This window comes from Choloepus didactylus, chromosome 15 (genome assembly GCF_015220235.1).
Source record: "Choloepus didactylus isolate mChoDid1 chromosome 15, mChoDid1.pri, whole genome shotgun sequence".
In the NCBI taxonomy this organism is placed as follows: Eukaryota; Metazoa; Chordata; class Mammalia; order Pilosa; family Megalonychidae; genus Choloepus; species Choloepus didactylus.
The window spans coordinates 24,658,909-24,679,985 of record NC_051321.1 but is presented as its reverse complement, the minus strand read 5'-3'; the positions used below and the strand labels follow the sequence as shown (position 1 = coordinate 24,679,985).

The 21,077-nt window shown below is 37.2% G+C and overlaps 1 long non-coding RNA gene across 1 annotated transcript in view; it reads right to left on the bottom strand.

Moving 5' to 3' along the window:
• Positions 1-21,077, bottom strand: part of LOC119510942 — a 412,157-nt gene that overhangs the window by 107,657 nt on the left and 283,423 nt on the right. Inside the window, exon 2 of the long non-coding RNA XR_005212075.1 lies at positions 12,613-12,678. This is a non-coding gene — a long non-coding RNA (uncharacterized LOC119510942). The remainder of the gene's footprint in view (positions 1-12,612; positions 12,679-21,077) is intronic.

Here is a 21,077-nt window from a genome sequence, read left to right as displayed (position 1 = left end):
AGAGGAGAATAGCCTTGATCCAAAAAAGCATCTGGAAATGGGAAAGATTAACTAGCATTTACAGAGGACTCATTGTTTAAAAATGCTGTCTTAAATTTAATAAACTGCCCCATGAGCTGTTATTATCATAGCTGAAGAAACAAGCTCAGAGGATTAAGTGACAGGTGTCATTAAATTGCAGATGCAAATTCAAAGCCAGTTCTGCTTGATTCCCATTTCTGGTCTTCTTTCACCCCATCACAGTGGTACAAGAGATGTGCATACTAGTTTTGGCTGTTTCTAACTAGCCATTGCTGTGACCGCAGGAAGGGCATTCTTTACCACTGGGTCCTTCTCTACATTGTGAGTAAATGAATTGTTTAGACTAGATAATCTCCAAAGTCTCTTCTACCTATGAGGTCCCCACCTTCTGGTCCAAATAGGCAGGGTGGAAATTGGGCCTGCCTGCTTTGGGAGATGGAATAATTGCACCCACAAATCATTCCAGTATCCCTTAGAAGAGCCTTTAACTCTAGAAAGAATGATGGGGAGACTTACAAAATACTGCTCCCAAAGTGGGCTGGCTTAGATTTGGCTGTAAACACCCAGGACTAGGATATGCCATTGAAAATGTGGAGGAAATGTGGGTGCTCTCTAAATACTATCTAACTAACCAAGTTTTGAGGCTCTATCTTGTGGCATATAAAAGTGCCTCAGATGAGTTGCTAGAGCTGCCATTATGCAAACGAGCAATTCTAATATTGCTAGCCTTTGTTTTTTTCAGCTTTAATATGGGTAAACACATGTACCCTCATTTGGGTCTCAGGAAAGGCAAATGGTAAAAATCAGCTGTAAAAATGTTTTGAGAGCATAATATGATCTGGAACATGCAAGGTACATGACTACATCTACAAAGGAAACGATTTCCAATATAATAAAAGATTTTAAATGTCATTTATTTTGATAATTTATGCCTGTTCAACTTAGTATTCTGTGTAACTTTTTTGTAATGCATAAACATCCAAACACATATACACACAACAGAGAAAACATTCTATAGCAAATATATCTATGTTATATAAAAGAGTTTCTCAGACTTTGGCCTGAAACAGCTGACTAAGAAAAACCTGACAAACTTATGTTAAAAATAAAATTCCTGGGCTTCGCTTTAATTAGAATTAGAACCTTGGGGTAGACAGTTCATAGAAAATGATTTTTTTTTAATACATTCCCCAAGTAACTTGGTCTCAGAACACAGTATGAGCAATGCCATTACCACCTCCTACTATACATATTGAAATCCTTAGGATGAAGTATAATGTTTCCATTTGATATGAGCCCTTGGGAAAACTCTGAGACTTATCATGCCAGGGGTAGAAGATGCTGCCCTGTGGTGAAATACAGAAATAACAGTACTAATCAGCATTCTTGTATCTTCCAGCCATTTGGAGTGGGAATGTGTGGCAAGGAACAGGGAATTAATTAATCCAGAAATTTTATGGGTTCTATCTCCTCCAAGTCTCATTAAATGCAAAGCTATTTCTTCATCTGAGATTGACAGCCCAAAATGAATCTTAGAAAATAAATAAAATAAAAATAAAGCCTCAAGTTATCTCCAGTCTCCTCCACCACCTCCACATCAACCTCTAACAAATAAAATGCCCTCTTCCGTCTTATGCACGACCAGCATTGAAGAGAATAATCTGAATGTATTTGATAGTAAAAGGTTTCCAACACACTTTCTTGGGCTTAATTAGAGGTGAGCATGGGAGGAGTGATGACTCCATGTGCACCAGGAGCAGGAATCAAGCTATGGAAATCAGGGATCCCCAACATTTTGCCTAGTAAAATCTTCCCCATTACTCCTGATCTGCAGAGCCATGATTACCCAAACAGGGGAGCACCAACCATGTGGTAGAGAATCAGTATTACTGGAGTCCCCAGAATATTAGACCTTCCCTAGAAGCAAAAGGGAAATACAGTGTTTAAGAGTGTGGACCATGCAATCAAACTAGCTGGGACTGAATCCCAGCTCAACCAATTATTAGCTGAGTGACCATGGGTAAATGAGCCTCAACCTCCTCCTCTGTAAAGTAGAAATATAGCAGTAAATGCTTGATGGAGTCTCTATAAATTTTAATATAACCTGGACGATTTTTTAAAATTAAATTGAGTTTTATTGAGATACATTCACATACCATACAATCATCCATGATGTACAATCAACTGTTCACAGTACCACCATATAGTTGGGCATTCATCACCCCGATCGATTTTTGAGCATTTTCCTTAAACCAGAAGGAATAAGAATAAAAACTAAAAGTAAAACAGAACACTCAAATCATCCTTCCCCATCCCACCCTATTTTTCAGTTAGTTTTTGTCCTCATTTTTCTACTCATCCATCCATATACTGGATAAAGGGAGTGGGATCCACCACAAGGTTTTCCCAATCACGCTGTCACCCCTCGTAAGCTACATTGCTATACAATTGTCTTAAAGAGTAAAGGTTACCGGGTTGAAGTTTGATACTTTCAGGTATTTACTTCTAGCTATTTCAATACATTAAAACCTAAAGAGGGTTTTCTATATAGTGCATAAGAATGTCCACCAGAGTGACCTCTCGGCTCCATTTGAAATCTCTCAGCCACCGAAGCTTCACTTTGTTTCATCTCGCATCCCCCTTTTGGTCAAGAAGATGTTCTCAATCCCATGATGCCAGGTCCAGATTCATCCCCAGGAGTCATATCCTGCATTGCCAGGGAAATTTACACCCCTGGGAGTCAGGTCCCATGTAAGGGGGAGGGCAGTGAGTTCACCTGACAAGGTGGCTTAGCTAGAGAGAGAGGGCCACATCTGGGCAACAAAGAGGTACTCAAGGGGAGACCCTTAGGCACAATTATAAGCAGGTTTAGCCTCTCCTTTGTAGTAACGAGCTTCATAAGGGCAAGCCCCAAGATAGAGGGCTCGGCACACTAAGCCGTCAGTCCTCAATGTTTGTGAGAACATCAGCAACAACCTGGAAGATTTTGAATGGAAGAGTGCTGGGCAACCCTTATTAATGTGTTTCATTCAGTTGCAATAAAAAGAGATGGGGCAGTGTCCTTTTTCCAGGATTAGTGACTTTAAACCAAGGGCTTAAACCAAGAGTGATGGCCCCCTACCCAATTACACATGTCGTCTCATTCCAATCTGAAGAATTTTTTTTTTCATTTTAACCATGTGTCTGATAAACTATAGTCACTGATACGGCAAGTTCCCCTAATGTGAGCTGAACCTAAATGCACAGTTCAAGGGTTCCATTTTCCTGGGCAGTTTACAAATATAAGGCAGGCAATGTGTGCCAAGAACTATATTAAGGTGTGTTAGACCAGGAAAAAGGAAGATGATTCCTTGATATTAGCTCATTTAATTTACATCAACAACCTCTGTGGGGGAGACATCGTTACTCATTTTCTAGGTGAGGAAATGAGGCTCAGATAGAGAAATTTCACAAAGCCATTCTGCTAGTAGGTGTCAAATTGGTATTCTGACACATCTTTATCTAATTCAAAACCCTATATTCTTTAAACCCAATGACCATCATGATATATCTTTTCTTCAAAAACATGAGTGCACACATATACATATCTCCTATGTGAGAAAGTGAGAGGAAAAATAAAGCAACAGATATAAAGTCATCTAGATGGGGTAAAGAGATAACTTTATCACTGCCACTAGAGCACGATGTAGGGAAAGTTCTCTGATGTTGCACGCAGTCTGCTAGGCTCTGGGCACTGTTTGGAGCTGACTTGTCTTCTCCCTGATCGAGGAGGGACAGGCATAGGAGAGAGCTACCATGATAGTGACACTTGGCTAAGTAAACACACCCCTTTTCACTGCCTATAAATCCTCACTGGAGGGACAAGTTCCGCTGCAGGAAAACAATTGGCTTTCCCTGATAGTGAGGAGCAGAAATTAGACAGATTCTCCTGAAGGGATCTGAAAGGATTAGTGCCTTTAAGCAGACCACACTACATATGGATGCCCATGCTCCTCAGCCTCTTCCTTCTGAGATTTTGTATTGATCTGTGGATCAGAGCCAGGCTTCATGAACAACTCCAGCCCCGGCTTGATGTGTCCTATTCACTAGAATTTTTATATACGACATTTGATTAGTTAGTACACTCTAATGTTTACCACACACATAAAAAACAGAGCCAGCAGAATGTCTTGCTGCCCTGCCTTCCGTTTGTCCACCCAGTTTGTTTTTCTACAATAGTTTAGAACTGCTACTACTTTCTGTGAACTATTCTGGAGTTTCTTGATACAAATGTGAACATATACCAATACAAATAAATAGTTGTCCTTTTTCATAAAAGGTAGCATGCTATGCAATATTCTGCAATTTATTCTTTCATTTAACAATACACCTTACAGATTATTTTTTGAGGACTTGAAGAACTTTGCTGTGGTTGTTGTTGTTGTTTATTATCATCATCATCATCATCATTACCACTACTATTACTACTACCACTATTTTTAACAAGGGTATAGTATTATAACATTTATATGAACACTAATTTATTTATCCAGATCCTATTGATGAAAATATGGGTTCTTTCCAGTCTTTTGGTGTTGCAAACAGTACTGTAGTGATTAACCTTGTGTGTATATGTGTGTGTGTGTATATATATATATATATATACACACACACATATATATAGATATATATAGATATAGCATTATATATATATATATAGCATTTGGCTAGGAGAAAATACTTGATGTAGGATTTCTGAATAAATAATAGGAATATAATATATTACTAATATTTTTCATAATGGATGAATAATCAAAATTTGAAAAACAATGCATCCATAAGAGGTATCTTATAGAGAGGGCCACAGAGAGAAGCCACAGGAAGAGCAAGAAACCGGAAGCCAACAGAACCCAGAGGAGAAAAGAAAAGACATTTCTATGATGTGCTCACCATGCGACAGAAAAGCCAAGGACCCAGGGTCACTGACAGCCAGGCAGAGAATGCCACATCTTCCAGGGAAAGCATTGCCTTGCTGATGCCTCAGTTTTGGATTTTTCCTAGTTTCAAAACCATGAGCAAATAAATCCCCATTATTTAAGCCAACCCATTGTATGGTATTTAATTTAGCTGCTGGGAAACTGAAACAGTTTCTGGTACTGGAAAGTGGGGTGCTGCTATGACAAATACCTAAAAATGTGGAAAGAGCTTTGGCTTTGGAAACTGGCAATATGTAGAGGCGAGAAGAAATGTGAGATGCTTGATAGAAAATGCCTAGCTTGCTTGGAAGAGACTGCTGATATAAATAAGAACATTAAAGATACTTCTGAAGAGGTCGTCGAAGGAAATGATGAATGTGCTATTGGAAACTGGAGTAATGGTGACTGTGCTTGTTTGAATCTGTTATGTCACTCACAAAAGCCATGTTCTTTAATGCAGTCTTGCAGTGGCAGAATTATTGGTCTTTTGATTAGTGTGAGACCTTTTAATAAGATCATTTCCATTCAGAGCAGGTCTTGATTAGAACACTGGAGTCTTTTAAGAGAGCACACAGAGAGAAGGAGCTCAGAGAAGCTGAGAGAGACACTTTGGAGAGAAACTAAGATACGTAATCCAGAGTTTGCCCAGACTAGCTGAGAGAAAACTCCCAGATGTTTAGAGAGAAATGCCTGAGGAGAACCAAGCAGGGAGCTGAAAGAAGCTAAGAGAGAGGGAAGCCCAGAGGCATTTTGAAAAAAGACATTTTGAAACGCAACTTGGGAGCAAAGGACCTGGGAGCAAAGGACCAGGCCTCGGGCCTTCCCAGCTGACAGAGGTGTTCCGGACACCGCTGGCCTTCCTTCAGTGCAGGTATCCTCTTGTTGATGCCTTAGTTTGGACACTTTTATGACCTTGGAACTATAACCTTGTAACTTAATAAATCCCCTTTATAAAAGCCAATCCATTTCTGGTATTTTGCAGCTCTAGCAAACCGGAACAGTGATCCTTGTCATAATGTGGCAGAGAACTTGAAATTGTGTTCTGATGTTGGATGGAAAACAGAACTTGAATGCGATGAGCTTTGATATTTGGCTGAGGAGATTTCCAAGCTAAGTGATTTTTCCTTAGGGCTTATCGTAAAATGAGAGAGGAAAGAGATAAGCTGGAATTAAACTCTTACGCACAAAGGAACAAAATTGATGACTTTGAAAATTCTCATCGTATCCATGTAGCATGCTCTGAGACTAGGGCTGGAAGTGGTTCTATCAGGAACCTCCCTGAGCTTTTGGGACACAAGTCCTCAGAGGACAATGCTCTGCATGAGGTTTTAAATGAACAATCCTTAGCTAGAGGGTGTGGCTGAACATGGATTCAGTTAGTCATTTCAGTGGAAATCAGGATTGGAAATGCAGTTATCCAAGCATCTGTTGGAAAGTTCTATTGTCTGATGGTATGGACCCACCTGAAGTGTATCAAAACCAACAAGGTTTTTGCAAAATTTGTATCAGCAGAACCACCTCCTTTGGTTCCTATTCACTGATTGCTTCTGAACATCCTCTGCTTATAAGGACTCCAGTCATGTGAATTAAGGCTCAACTCAGATTCAATTTGGCCTCAACCAAACTGGATCTTTGAGGATCTATTTATAAATGAGTCCATACCTGTAGGACTGGGGTTAGGACTTGAATATATTTTTGTGGGCACATGTTTCAGTCTACCACAGTTCCCCTTGAGATTTTGGCCTAAGATTTAACTGCACATGTGAAGAGTAGGAATCTGTGAGATCTGGCACAAAACAGCGACTGAGGGCTGGGAGGTAGTACAGATGTTGGGAGATGTCGGAGTTCTGAGTAGAATCCAAAAATGGCAGACATTAAGAGGGGTGCTTTAGGGCTACTTAGCCCCCCCCCCCCCCAAAAAAAAGCCTAAGACCAAACTTTTACATGATCAAGCTGATCTGCCAGTAACTTAACTAATTGCAAGGAAAAAGCACAATACTGTTTACAGGAAGATAGCAAAAAGAAGATGGCAAACAGAATTTCAACAATGTAGCATCCACCATTTCAAACATACAATAAAATGTTAAAAATACGGAAAAGCAAGGACATGTAACACATAGCTGTGAGAAATACTTATCAAGAGAAATATTCCCAAAGATGATACAGATGTTAGAATTAGCAGATAAGAAATTTAAAACAGGTATCATTAATAAGTTCAAGGGTTTAAAGGAAAATGGGCCCATTATGAATGAACTGTTCATTAAACATATCTAATATGTAAAGTATTAAAAATGGTAACCTGATAACTAAAGATTACAATATGCAAAATGATAAATCCACTTTATTTGGTGTCAGGTATAGTGTTCCATAAACATCAATTAGTTCAAAGTGCTTGACAATGTTATTTGGATTATCCACATCTTTTTTCTTTTAGTCTAGTTATTTTATAAATAAGTGATATCTGCATTTATGATTATAAATGTTTATTAATCCTTTAAATATGTCAGTTATTGCCTTATGTAATTGGAGCTCTACTATTAAGCACATATACATTTACGACTTTCTTCCTGATGAAGCCATGCTTTTATCATTAAACATTCTTTTTAACCTCTGCTATCACATTTTGTTTTAAAGCCTATTTTGTTATTAATATACTTTTTCAAATTTATTTTGTTTATAGTTTGAATGCCATAACTTTCTACCCATTGGCCTTTAACATATCTATGTCTTTATATTTAATATATGTCACTTGAGACATCCTAGAGTTGGCTCTTACTTTCTATCATTCTGATAATGTCTGCTATTTAACTAGAGTTTTTATGCCCTTGCCATTTGATGCAGCTTTTGATCTGGTTGAATGTATGCCTATTATTTATATTTACTATATATTTTCTCTTTACCACCTCTATTTTTTTTTTCTTATTTGTTTCAACTTTCTTACCTTATTTGAATAATTGTTAAAATTTAATCTTAATTTATATTTGTTTTTATCCATGTCAACTTGCAGTATTTTTAAAAATAATTTCTGTAGAGTATACAACATTTTAAAAATTCTTCACAGTTTTCTTAGAGTAAATATTATTATACCCCTTCAACTAAAATGTATAAACCTTGCAACATACAGGTCATTTAATTTTCCTAGCCTTTCTTCTGTAGTTTCATATGCACCATATATAGAGATATGAGAAACATCCAAGTGAATGTTATAATATTTAGTTTAAACACCCTATATAAGTTATGGTAATTAGGAGGACAGAATATATTCTGTTATACTTACCCATATATTTGCCAAATCTCATGTTCTCCATTTATTTTTGTGAATAACTGATTTACCCTCTGATTTTACTCTTCTTTCTAAGTAACTTTCTTTAAAATGTATGTATTAGGGATCTGTTGGTTACAGTTTGCAATAGGTTTATTTTATCTGGAAATATTTTTATTTAATCTTGATTCTTGAAAGATATTTTTGCCGAAAATACACATCCGAATGCAGCACTGCCCAACACAAACACACATTAAAGAGCTTATCCCACTGTGTGTGGCATCCTGTTTCTAATGAGATGTCAACAGTTATACAAACCACTGTGAAAGTAATGTGTCATTATAATCTCCCTGTGTTAAAGACTTTGCTTTTGTATTTCTTTTTTAGCAGGTTAACTATTATGTTTGGGTTTTGCTGTGAGTTTCTGAATCTGTAGATTTCTGTCTTTCTCCAATTTGTGAAAATTTCATCTGTGATTTCTTTGAATATATTTTCTGTCTCTTTCACTCCTCTCCCTCTAGGATTCAAATCACGTATATGGTATACAATTAGATATTTCCTTAAAGGGCCATGAGTCTTTGACATTTTCCCTTAGTTTATTTCCCTCCCTGTTCTTCAGATTGGATAATTTCTATTGATCTGTGTTGCAGGTTTTTGACTTTTTCCTTTTTTATATCCTTTCTGAAGTTAACCCCATCCAGGATGTTTCATTTAATTTCATATATTTTGTTTGTCAATTCTAAATTTTTATTTTATACAGTTTCTGTTTGTCTGTTGATATTTCCTAACTTTTCATCCATTACAAGAATATATATGTAATTTCACTGAACGTATTTATGCTAGCCTTTATTCAGATACTTGCTGAATAATATCAAAATCTCTGTCACCTCAAAGTCACTGTATGTTTCTTGTCTTTTCTTTTAAGATAGGTCACATTTTTCTCTTTCTTGGAGTGATTTTATATTGTATTTTTGAATAACGTGTTTGTGTGTGTACATGTGTATGTGCATAATAGGCCATAAGTTGTTTAAACTAAACTCAAACTATCTTTTGGGCAACTCAAATCTCAGATCAGTTATTTTATCCTTAGCTGGGCTTTTTGTAGTATACTACACATTTGCATGTATCCGGATAGAGATTTAGGCATGCTTTACAAACACAGTTTTGTTCTCTCCTACCTCTCTCTGACTCTCTCACCTCTGGGATTGTCCCCTAACCTTCCAGCGGCTATAAGCTAAAGTTGTCCCCAGTGCATATTCATATGTATGTGTGTGTGCATATGTATTTAATGTGTTCAGAATTTATAGTTGTTTACCTTAAGAGGATCATTCCAGTAGGAGCTTATTCAACCATACCAGAAGTTCCAGGAAGTCCCTTCATTTCTTTTTTACATCTTCATTTGCATATAGCCAACTCTAAAACCATAAACTAAAGACAAATTTGCCAAATGTGAATTGTACCTCCCTCGTTCAATTGGCCGAGAGCTCAACATCGCAGATTCAAATGATAGCTCAGATGTCATCTATAATTGAAATGGCTGTGGCAATGCATACCCCATTCCCACAGGAAGGGCATTTCATCTGTGACAAATGAAAAAAAAAAAAAAACAACGAATATGAATACTCAGATGTTAAATTTAAATGTCAATTCTGAATACAGAGGTCAGAGCTTCAAAGGCATTTGTGATCAATGCTCACCCCAGCATTCATGAGCAAGGAAGCCCATTTATAAATTTCAGCCTGCAGTAGCAAAAGAGAAAGGTGTGTGTGTGCTGGTAAGGACATCAAAATCCTCTCATGCACCCTCTACCCTCTCTTCCTAGCCATTGTAATTAAATATACCAGTTTAAAACACGATTAGAATCTTATTTAGGTCACTTAATTCATTATATTTTTAGTAAATTGAATTTACATTATAGATTTTTAAAATGTATTTGTGGCTAGATATTTTCCAAGGAATAAGTTAGGCAAGGGTCCCAGGTATCCAGGCATGCCCTCCGTGTCCTCTATGGGAAACCTCACAATTGCCTTTCCAGCCAATCCCCACGGCATGTTCATGGGTTAGTACCAATGGTGGAGGTCTCAACAAACACCTCATTCTCACAACACTGCCAATCAGGGTGAAGACAATATCATGGTCTTTCTCATCATGCTGCCTGGCTAGCTAGATGACATATGAAATCACATTGAAAACCACAACAAACTCACCAGATGCATTTTGGTACTTGGCTGGTACTTTTAGTTTACCAAGAGTAGATAAGTCTTGTTTCTTCAAGATTCAGTTTCAGTTTCACTGTCAATCTCACACACACACACACACACACACACACACACACACACACACACACACACAGGAAAAGAAGCCTCTTTAAAGCAGGACCAATGCTTTAAAGATAGATTTCTGAGCATGCACTTGTACAGTTCCTTGATTTCCTTTCAATACTCCAAATGTTGTCACTGAACTGATTTTTCACAAAACAGTCTTAATTATGTTACTTCCCTTACCTACCCAAACACAGTTAATGTCTCCCTCCAAAATCCTTAGCCACGTCTCTTTATGATTTGGCCCTATGCTACCTTTCCAGGTTAATCTTTCATCCCTATCATTCATAATAACAAAACTTAAAAAATTGTAATTGTCAATTAGTAAGGCTAGATAAATTATTCCACATTCATATAACAGAATATTACAGTTTTCTTTCTATTTTTTAATGAGAAATTGTTCTGTAAATTAAGGAGCTATCTATAAGATATATTGTTAACTGAAAAAAAATACAACCACAATGCATTTCTCTAAAAGTGGGGAAAAATGGTGTCTGCTGAAGAATACAAAAGAAAGTAATAATGCTGGTTTCTTCTAGGGAAGAAAATTGGATAGCTGGAACTGGAGGTAAGGAGTGAGAGGCAGAATTTTCACTTTATAACTTTTGCACCTAGTGAATCTTAAACAATGTAAATGCATTATCTATTCAAATATAACTACATACAATTAAATCTAATTTTAAAAATTGAATTTAATATGTATCATTGGTTCCTTATATTACCATTTTTGAACAATGCTACTCTCAGTAGAAACCAGATGGAAGACACGAATGTCTGAAATGCAAGGGCAGAAGATGCCTGTGAAATTCTTGGCCAGCCTAGCCAGGAGGGGAGACAACAGGGGTGTCCCTGGTCAAATCGCAGCAGGGACTTCTTTCCTACAGTTGGAAGGCATCAGCAAGTCCCTCTATGGTCACATCTCCTTTTAATCATGATAACTCATTTCAATAGGAAACAATGAAGATAAAGGCAGTGTTAAAAATTAGTTTAAACTATATATTTCAAAGAGAATGAAGCTTTTTTCCCTCTCCAAAGAGGTTTTAATTATGTTTGAACAGCCAGTGAAAAAGCTACTGAGAAAGTATGTATATTAATGTTTAGGCACATTTGCATCAATGCCCTTTCACAAATAGATTTTTAAAGAATTTTCCTTAATTAGTGTCTTGATCATTGAATACAAGTTAACAGATATGGAGGTGTATGAAGAAAAAAAAAGTGGAATGAAATGGTGCTCTGTCAGATCTAAAAAATGTAAACAAATAACACAGTGGTCTGTCTTAATTGGGCCATCAGATTGACAAATTTCAGCTTTGTCACAAAACTTAAAGTGTGGTCTCCTGATTTCACTTCAGCTGGGATATTCTTTTAAACATTTTAGTTTTCATTTCCAGGAAAGAATTAATTTCTCATATGTACTAACGTTCTAGAAGTGGCTAAAGTTTATATGAAGATCACTTTACTTATTTTAATGATTAAGAATAGGATTTCAAATTCTGTGTGCTTTAACTATCCTGACTGATATTGAAGTCAGAGAATCATTTCAAAGTAATTTTATCCCCATCATTAAATTCTGAAGAGAAGTGTGATGTGGCTATTTTGCCCCACACGAAATTGCAGCCACTTCACCATAGAGATGTGCTTGAGTTTAAATAGTTGCCTCAGAAATTGCCAATTATCATGCAGGGAGAAAGTGAGCCACTTGAATATTCGAACCAACTAACAAAAGGCACAAAGCTCAAAATAAAAATGGGAAAATTTTGAGAACTCACTACCAACTGGTCTTTGGACTACACATATATTATTTTATGAATCATCCCATTCATGAAATTATTATTTTTATCCCTAGTAAAATCTTTGTTTTGGCTAGTCTTAAAGTCCTGGAAACCCTTGATCTCTTCAAATTATCTTCACTAAACATTCTGAAAAAAGCCTTTAAGAGGCTTTCCTAGTCAATTTCTAGGAATAATAGAAATTCTTCATTCCCTCTTTACTTTGGAAAAGACAAAAATAATCCATATTCCCCATAGGAGATCTGGTTTACATGCCTGCTTACCCTCCAGAATTGTCCAGACTTCAGATCAGCAATATAAGACATCTCTGATGACAGCAACTACAGGATCTGGGAGGAGAAGACAGAGTGATGTCAATGGTTTATTTTCTAAATTCTCATAAGATGACAAGCAGGTCCTGGTGATTATTTTCTGCTGTACACATCCTTTTTGAACAGCTGGCTTATTCATGGTACTGCACTGATTCCTAAGAATCAGATTCAGGTAAACAAGTATATGTTTAGTGACCTCACATTGCATGCCAATTGTACCTGCTGCCCTCGATGGTGCTTGCTCATTTTTTTAGTTACATATTTGCACGCTGAGAGCTTGACCCATTGGTTTTGATAAACCTTTTGGGCTTCTTCATATTTTGCTTCTTTCATAATTTTTTATGATCTTAGAGGCTTATTTCTTGAATCTCTCTCATTCTCATGGGATACACTCCTTCCTCTTTCACAAAAAATAAAATCAATGAGTAAAGGAGATCAAATAAAGATGACAGACTGAGCCCATGGTCTATCACCCATTTCTCCCAAAATCTCATGGTACTTCCAGAAAGGAAAACAGTAGCAATGCAGTAAAATCTCATAACTTAAATCTGTAGATAATAAGCAAAGAATATCTGAAATATAGCAGCAGAAGAAATCAGACAAGCAACTGGGGACACTGAAGGAGAAGACAGCTCTGAAAGTGATCAAATGACAAAGAATCATCATGTGATGGTTAATTTCATGTGTCAACTTGGCTAGGTTATGACATTCAGTTGTTTGGTCAAGTAAGAACTGGCTTGATTGTTATTGCAAGTGCATTTCATAGATGGATTTGCATCTATAGTCAGTTTATTCCATCTAAGGCTGATTGCATCTACAACCAACAAAGGAGATTACCTTCAGCAATGAGAGGAGTCTCCTTAACCACTCAGTTGGAGGTCTTACAGCCAGAACTGAGTCAGTTCCTGCCTCTACTTCAGCCAGCCAGCTTCTCCTGGGGAATCCAACCTAACCTTCACTGAAGTTTCCAACTTGGGCCTAACCTAAGGAATTTGGACTTGCCAATGCCCACAGTCACATGAGCCAATTCCTACAATAAATATCTTAATAGTTCTGTGTGTGTGTATGTGTGTGTTTTCTCTCTGGAGAACCCTAACATACACACCAAGTGCTGAGTACATCAAGAATTATGAACAAAAAGCAGAACTTAATAAGCAGAAAACAAAATGATTCTTAAAGAAACAGACTAAAGAGAACAAATGGCCAAAGATGTTGGAATAAATAAAATCAATAATCTCAGAAAAGAGAGGATACTGATTGCATTCAAATAAACAAAACAAAAGATCATAAAGCTTCTATTTCTGAATATAATGAGAAAGAATTGAGGAAATTAGATAATAAAACCACCAAGAATTGAAAATATAAGCTAAAGTCCAAGGTAAGAGTGACAGTATTCAAATTTCATATGTTACTATTAGACTGCAAATTGTGAAAATCTCTATTTTAGAATTTGGCAACTGAGGTATAGAATAGCTACTTACTAGTCCAATTTCACCCAGCTAGTAAGTGAGTGGGCTGGTATGTAAAAACGTAGAGCAGCTCAACTCTGGAGCCTGCCCACCTAATCACTGTACAATGCCCACCCCTAGCTGTTGGGGCACCATTTGCTGGAGATAGAACTAAGAGCCAGCCCATAACCCTGAATGCAGCACTGTCCCTATAATTATTTATTATTTCAAATTAGGACACATCTTGGTTCTTGAATATTAACAGAGACCTTGTAATTAATGAGTCACAGGAACTGGATCTTCTTTTGAATACTGAAGCATTGTGGAGACAGGTGACAGTGTTGTCTCAGGCACTGCAGTGCAGTCAGGAAGGCGGGTCAAAACTAAAGGTCCTATCTCCATCATATGTGATTATTATTATTTTCTATTCAGTAGCAGCAAGAAAGGAGATGTATGCAGGAGTAGAGAATACCAACCATTTTTAAATCAAGAATTATAATAAAAAATATATTAAACTCTGTTTAGTATGTCTATTTTGTAATACACCAGGAAACGTTTGACTATTGAATTCAGCATTTATGATATTATGATGAGCTATAATCACATTTCCTCCAGTGTACTGTTCCCAGAAATAGAGACTTTTATTTAATTTTGCTATGAGCTGCTTTTTTGTTACATTTCAAACAAATCAGGGTTCAATAAATTATTTAGTAAAAGTTGGCTAACCAGCCCAGTACCCCTGCACACAGAGCAACTTTGATTCAAGTGAATGTATTTTTGATAAATGAGTTCTGCCTGCATGATTTATCAACTTCATGTAGAACTGCCCTACAAAATTGCAGGGTTCCAGGCCTGTTTTGCATTTGGACCTTGTATTGCAGGCAGAGAGAATCAAGGCAAAAGGTATAAATTATTTCCAATTGGAGGTTAGGAAACAATTAAGTTGGTGTAATTTGACAGTGTGTGACTCAAATAACAGAAAATACAGTAAAAGCAGTAAAGACAAAAACTTTACTCAAATCTGTATTTATGGAAATTATCTGTGTCTGCTGAATAAAGGGAAGAAAATAGCATTAGAGTTAACTGAGCTTACTAAATTCTCAACCGAACTGTAGCTTCTCACATTATAAACTTAGACCAAACGGGCCACAGTTTGCTTGGATTCAGTGAGCTTAGACTTAAGCGGAGGTAAATAAAGACCTTTGGTGCAGTTTGAACAGGCAGAAAATGGTATAGCTGAGAAGCATATGAACATACCTCCACAACCAGCTTCCAGGAAGTCATAAATTTTAGGTTTAAATTACTCCATCAGCTCGTAAGTCTCGATGGCACATGGAATGATGGGGTTAGATACATCAACTCAGAACATCAGCATCAATTGTGACATAACTGTTAGCCCAGTCAAGAAGGGACAGACATGGGCCTCTTAACGCAGCATGCCAAGATCAACTTGACGATTCCAAATCATAACAATTCAAACTGTAGGATACATACTCATTCATTCACTCAATTAAATATGCATTGAAAATATTCTTTGTGCCTGATACTATGCTATCATTTGGGTTATGGTGGTAAATAATATAGGGCTGCTTTCATGTGCAGGTTGAATTTCAGTGTAATGGGAAACTATTATTAAGGCCATAGTGGCAATAATAATAACAAATTAATTGTGCTTCCAAAAATAGAGACAATTGAAAATTTTGTATCTCATGATAAATGTACACAAGAACATCAAGAATATATTTTATTGCCCCCCAAAATGAACATGAATATGAACAAGTCTCTAAATCTAATCACCATTTTACAGAAAATAAAAGGGAAGAGGGGAACATGTTAAACAACACCATAGTGATGCATTCAGCAAAATTCAGGCTGTGGGAGACTTTACAGGGCAAATGATCTAGGTTTCTTAAGAAACAAAAAACAAAAAACAAAAAAACTGACAAGATAATATTGCATTCACAATGTACAAAGCTTATCTTGATCCTGATCAAAACAAATGAGAGAGACTGACTGCATTTTTATATTTATTCTTGCAAGAAAATGGAAGACTTGAATGGTGTTAATGATTTTAGATTAAAAAATGGTTTTGTGATATTTTTTCAAAAGCCATATTTGTGAGCTCCTTTGTATGTATCTGTGAGCTCCTTTGCATGTATCTGCATGTCTTAAATGAGTGCATCAAATGAATCTCCGTGGAGGCGCATGCCATCAATATAAAGTCACACCTGTGCTCCTGGAGAAAGATGGATGTAGTTAAAATCCTGTCTGCAAAGACAATGGGTGATGGCAAGATTAGGCAGTCTGGAAAACATGCAGTGGGTCCCTCCAGAGGTGAAAGCAAATTACGATTACAATGCTGTTGAAATAAGCACTGACCAGAACATATTAGCCAAGTTTATAATGGAAAAATTTTTACCATTTGCTGAGAGGATGGAATCAATAATTTTAATAATATTGGAATTAAGGTTTGGGGGCCTTAATGGAAGGCACCACAGCATGAAAGTTGTGGTAACCTACCATGAAGTACTATTCACACTTGTAAGGTTTAAGAACAGGTAAAATTAGGTGTCAAGTGGAGAAGCAGCGAGGATAATCACCTCTTTACTAATGAGGTCTTATATAATAAGTTTTAATACGTGAAGGTGGTTTAATTTACATTGTGTCATATTAACTATTTTAACTGGGCAGGGGATCTCTGGGGTCCCTTTTTGTCAAGCCAATTTTTAATTGTCAAAGGCTTAATATAAGTTTATTTTATTATTCATTAGGTCATAGTATTCATGCCCACTTTGGGATATTTTAGGGCAATGGGTGCTACAACTATGGGATATTTAGGCAAAGCAATAGTTAAGGTGAGGCATACCTATTTATTTTCTATTTTCTATTTAGTTACTCCACTAAAATTATAGGGGGGACCATGTTTAAATTTAACAGGATTCTTACGTATAACTATTGTTTGATCCTCAGAATTGATTAAGCTCATAAAGATTTGCAAATTGGTATATTTCATTACATGTTGAAGGTAATTCAGAACCTGTATTGTCCAAGTGCAAAAGCCAATCATTATTCTTTATCTTTTTGTTGTATAAATTACTTTAGTAAATTTTGGATTTTCAGTTGTTTCAGTTTTTTTGTTGTTTGTTTGTTTCCTCTCCCTGTATCCATGTTTGTTTTCACCTTTCCTCTCTCCCTCCTTCCTTCATTTTTTCCTCTCTCTCTCTCCCTCCTTCGTTCTTCCCTTCCTTCCTTCCTTCCTTCCTTCTTCTCTCCCTCCCTCCCCCACCTTTTATCTGTCACTAGATCTACTTCCGTGAGGTCCTCGGCACCCAGCTCACATTTATACATTTCTTCCTCCATATAATAACCTCACACAGTAGCATACGGGTTATGCGCCTCCTCCAAGGCCATGGTTACATTTTAGGGTTGAAGGACCTCAGACTTAAGTCAGATTTGAATTATTTCCTTCTCTGTACACCGGGGTATGATGGGTATTTTTGTTTGTTTTGATGTGCTTTGTTTTATAAACCTGGAAGATTAGCTTCTTTGTTGAAATACAGCAGGCCTACAAGGCAGTCATCTGTGAATAGAAACCATCTTTTGCTACAGCCCAGACTTAACTTTTCTCTGCCATTTGGAATTCAACCCAGCCTCCCCCCGCCCCCCACCGCCACCCCTACCACCCCCCATTTTTGGTTTCTGGCCATGGAGAGTTAAGGATTTCAGTTTCTGTCACCAACCCATCACTCATATTTCAGACCTTCTGAGGAAAGGGGGTTGAGGGGGTCTGGTCTGCCTCATAAGCACCTGTCCTTTTCCTCAGAGGAATATCAGTCAATCTCCCCAGGATTGGGACCACATCCAGTAAGGTCATTTTGTCTATGGCCTGGTTGGGGCCATCAAGCCCAGTGATCACAGGACAGGCCCTTTGGCATACTGATAAGCAGCAGTGCTAAGCAAAGCCCAGGTGCATTGGCTAGGGATTTTGTATTAGGAGGGCAGTTGAATACCAAATGTCCCTTTGCCTCGTCTCCCACCTTTATTTTTTCATTAGTGCTAGGGCCACCAGCTGCCATGGATGTGCACCTCAATGATGTTGGGGGTTAGGAGAATACAACAGCAGCGGGGAAGCAGTAGCATAGGAGAGGGTAAGGATGCTTGCCTGAACAAGAACCACTCTTAGGAGTGGAGGGGGGAGGCAAGCGGGAGCCATTTGTAATTCTGCCCGTGCCTTTCTGCAAGTCCTTATGAAGTGGACCCTAGGACTGTGTAGAGGAACTTTTCAAATTATTTCCAGAAGATCGCACTCACGTATCAACCTCCAGTCCCAAGCGATATGCAGTACCCTGTAATCTTTATCCTCAAGAGCTCTAGCCAGACCTCCAGGAGGCAGGACAGTGCTGACTGGCTCAGAAGCTGGGTCATCACTGCCCTTCCCTTCACCCCTACAGAGGTTTGCCAATTGCACCCCGGCCTCAGATTGTTTGGCCGGAGTCCCAGAGACTACCCACTAGACATGGTCTGAACAGACAGCAGCTTACAGAATATAGTCAATTAAGTTTTTCTGGCCTTGGTGGTAAGAAGGACACTTAAGGATGGGAACAGATGGTAGCACCTGAGAGACAACAGAAAGTGGCACAAGCTAAAGAGCAAACTGGCCAGCAACTGGCAGTTCCATCCCAGACTATCCTCACCACCCTATGGGAGCAGTTAATTAACAACAGAGCAGTTAGTTAAAGCTACCCAGGTGTCGTCAGTCGTGGCTGGGCTATCCTGATTCTGATGCCAATTGTTTTGTTCACATCCTCTTTACCCCATTGGTGTGAGAGGGAGTCCTGCCCTAAGGTTCTGGAGATGGATGAACACTGACACCCAACACTGGACAGATGAAAATGACAGAAGTTTATCAGTTACATATACGCACAGGTCAGGGGAAGAAGACACTCCACTCCATGCAGGGCCACAGGGGAGTGGCATTCAGGAGTAGAGTCAACAAGCAGGGCCATGAGAGGTAGGTGTTGTATTAATAAGAGGAGAGATGCACCCTGTCTTCCACAGGAGGGTGGGATTTGTTTGTCTGGATAATTTTGCAAGCTGGTAGGGGAGTGAAGCCCATTAGATTCAGGACTGGATAGAGTACACTGGGTTTGTCTGCTAGGGAAGCTCGCCAGATAGGAGACTTTTTTACTGAGTGGTGCAAAGCTGATGAGCAAGGGAACTTGTGGTTAGGTTTTTGGGGCCTTGTGAGGCTCAAAAATATCAAGGCAGCACATGAAAATTTTTGGCCTTGCAATACCTCTGGGGAAGATAAAAGTTGGAGCCTCCACAGTTCTATTATAAAAAAATGTCTGGAATCCAATAATAATAGTGCATGCAGAGAGAAGAAATATACAATAGAAATAGACTCATAGATGACTCATACAGATGGAATTAGCCTTTAAGGAATGTAAAATAACTATGACAATATGATGAAGAAAATAGAAGACAGTTGGACCAAATGGGTAAAAAAACAGGGGATTTCAATACAGAAGTGGTATCCATAATCCAAAGAAGAATCAAATGGGCATTTTAGAACTGACCAAATAAAATACTGAAAAAAATAAAACTCATAGACAAGATTGAATAGGAAGAGAGACAAACAGAAGACAGGATTAGTAAAGATGAATTTAGAACAATAGAATTTCCCAACTGAAGCACAGAAAATTTCCCAACTGAAACACAGAAAGAAATATTATGTACAAAGATAATATAAGAGAAACATGGAACAAATGAATGCAAGGGGTACATTACTATAAATTCTATTGATATTGAAAAGATACTCAAAGGATATTATGAATAGCTTTGTGCCAATAAAATTGACACTACATCAAACGGTCAAATTTCTTGAGGAACACAATTTGTGAAAATTGACAAATGAAGAAATTTAAAAAATGGCATAGCTCTAAGCTTGTTAAAGAAATTAAATTTATAACTGAAAAACTTAAAGCAACAAAAATTCCTAGTCCAGATGTATTACAGAGGACATTTTACCTATATTTAAAGAAGAAATAATACTACTGTTAAACTTACTCTTTGTAGAATAGGAAACAAATAGAACAGCTTTCAACTGATTTTATGAGGTCAGCATATTACTGATTACAATAGATGACCATGCCACAATAATGGAAATTTATAAGCCAGTATCTCTGATAATTATACATGCAAAAATGCTGAATTAGATAATGTCAATCAATACTAGTAAATAATACTGCATTATGATTAATTAATTTTTATTCCAGGAATTCAAGTTTGTTTTCTCATTTGAAAAATCTGTCATTTAAATTAACCACATTGACAAAATAAAAGATAAATATATAATATCACCATAAATACAGAAAAAGAATTTGATGAAATTCAATACACACTCATGCAAAAATACTTAATGATGCTTAGAGGAAACATCCTTCATGTGAATAAAAAATGACTACAGAGTCTACTATAAGTATCATAGCCAATGGTGAAATATTGAAAACAACCTTTGAGTTTGAAAGGAGAATAAGGAAACAAAAGACATACAGATTTAAGATTTATGTCTGGAGCCTAGCACCATGCCTAGCACATATTAGATTTTCAATATTTAATTAATTAATTAATTAATTAATTAATTATGTTCAAGCTTAACTTGCCTTGGCGCTGGAGATGACAATCAAGAAGAAAATATGGGAAATATTTTTCTCCATCAAAACACCAAATGGATTCTTATGAACTTTACAAATTGCTTCAGAGTTTCTTTCACATATCAAATAAAACCCAAAGGGTTACAATAAAGAATGATGAAATACCCAGGAGAAGAGAAGGTGAAGTCACTCTAAAATCTCATGATGAATGTAGCTGCAAATAAATTTTTAAAAATAGTTTAAAAGACCTATAGCAGAGATGAAGAAAATAATTATATCAGAACATAATTTTCCAAGGATGTCAGGCACCAAT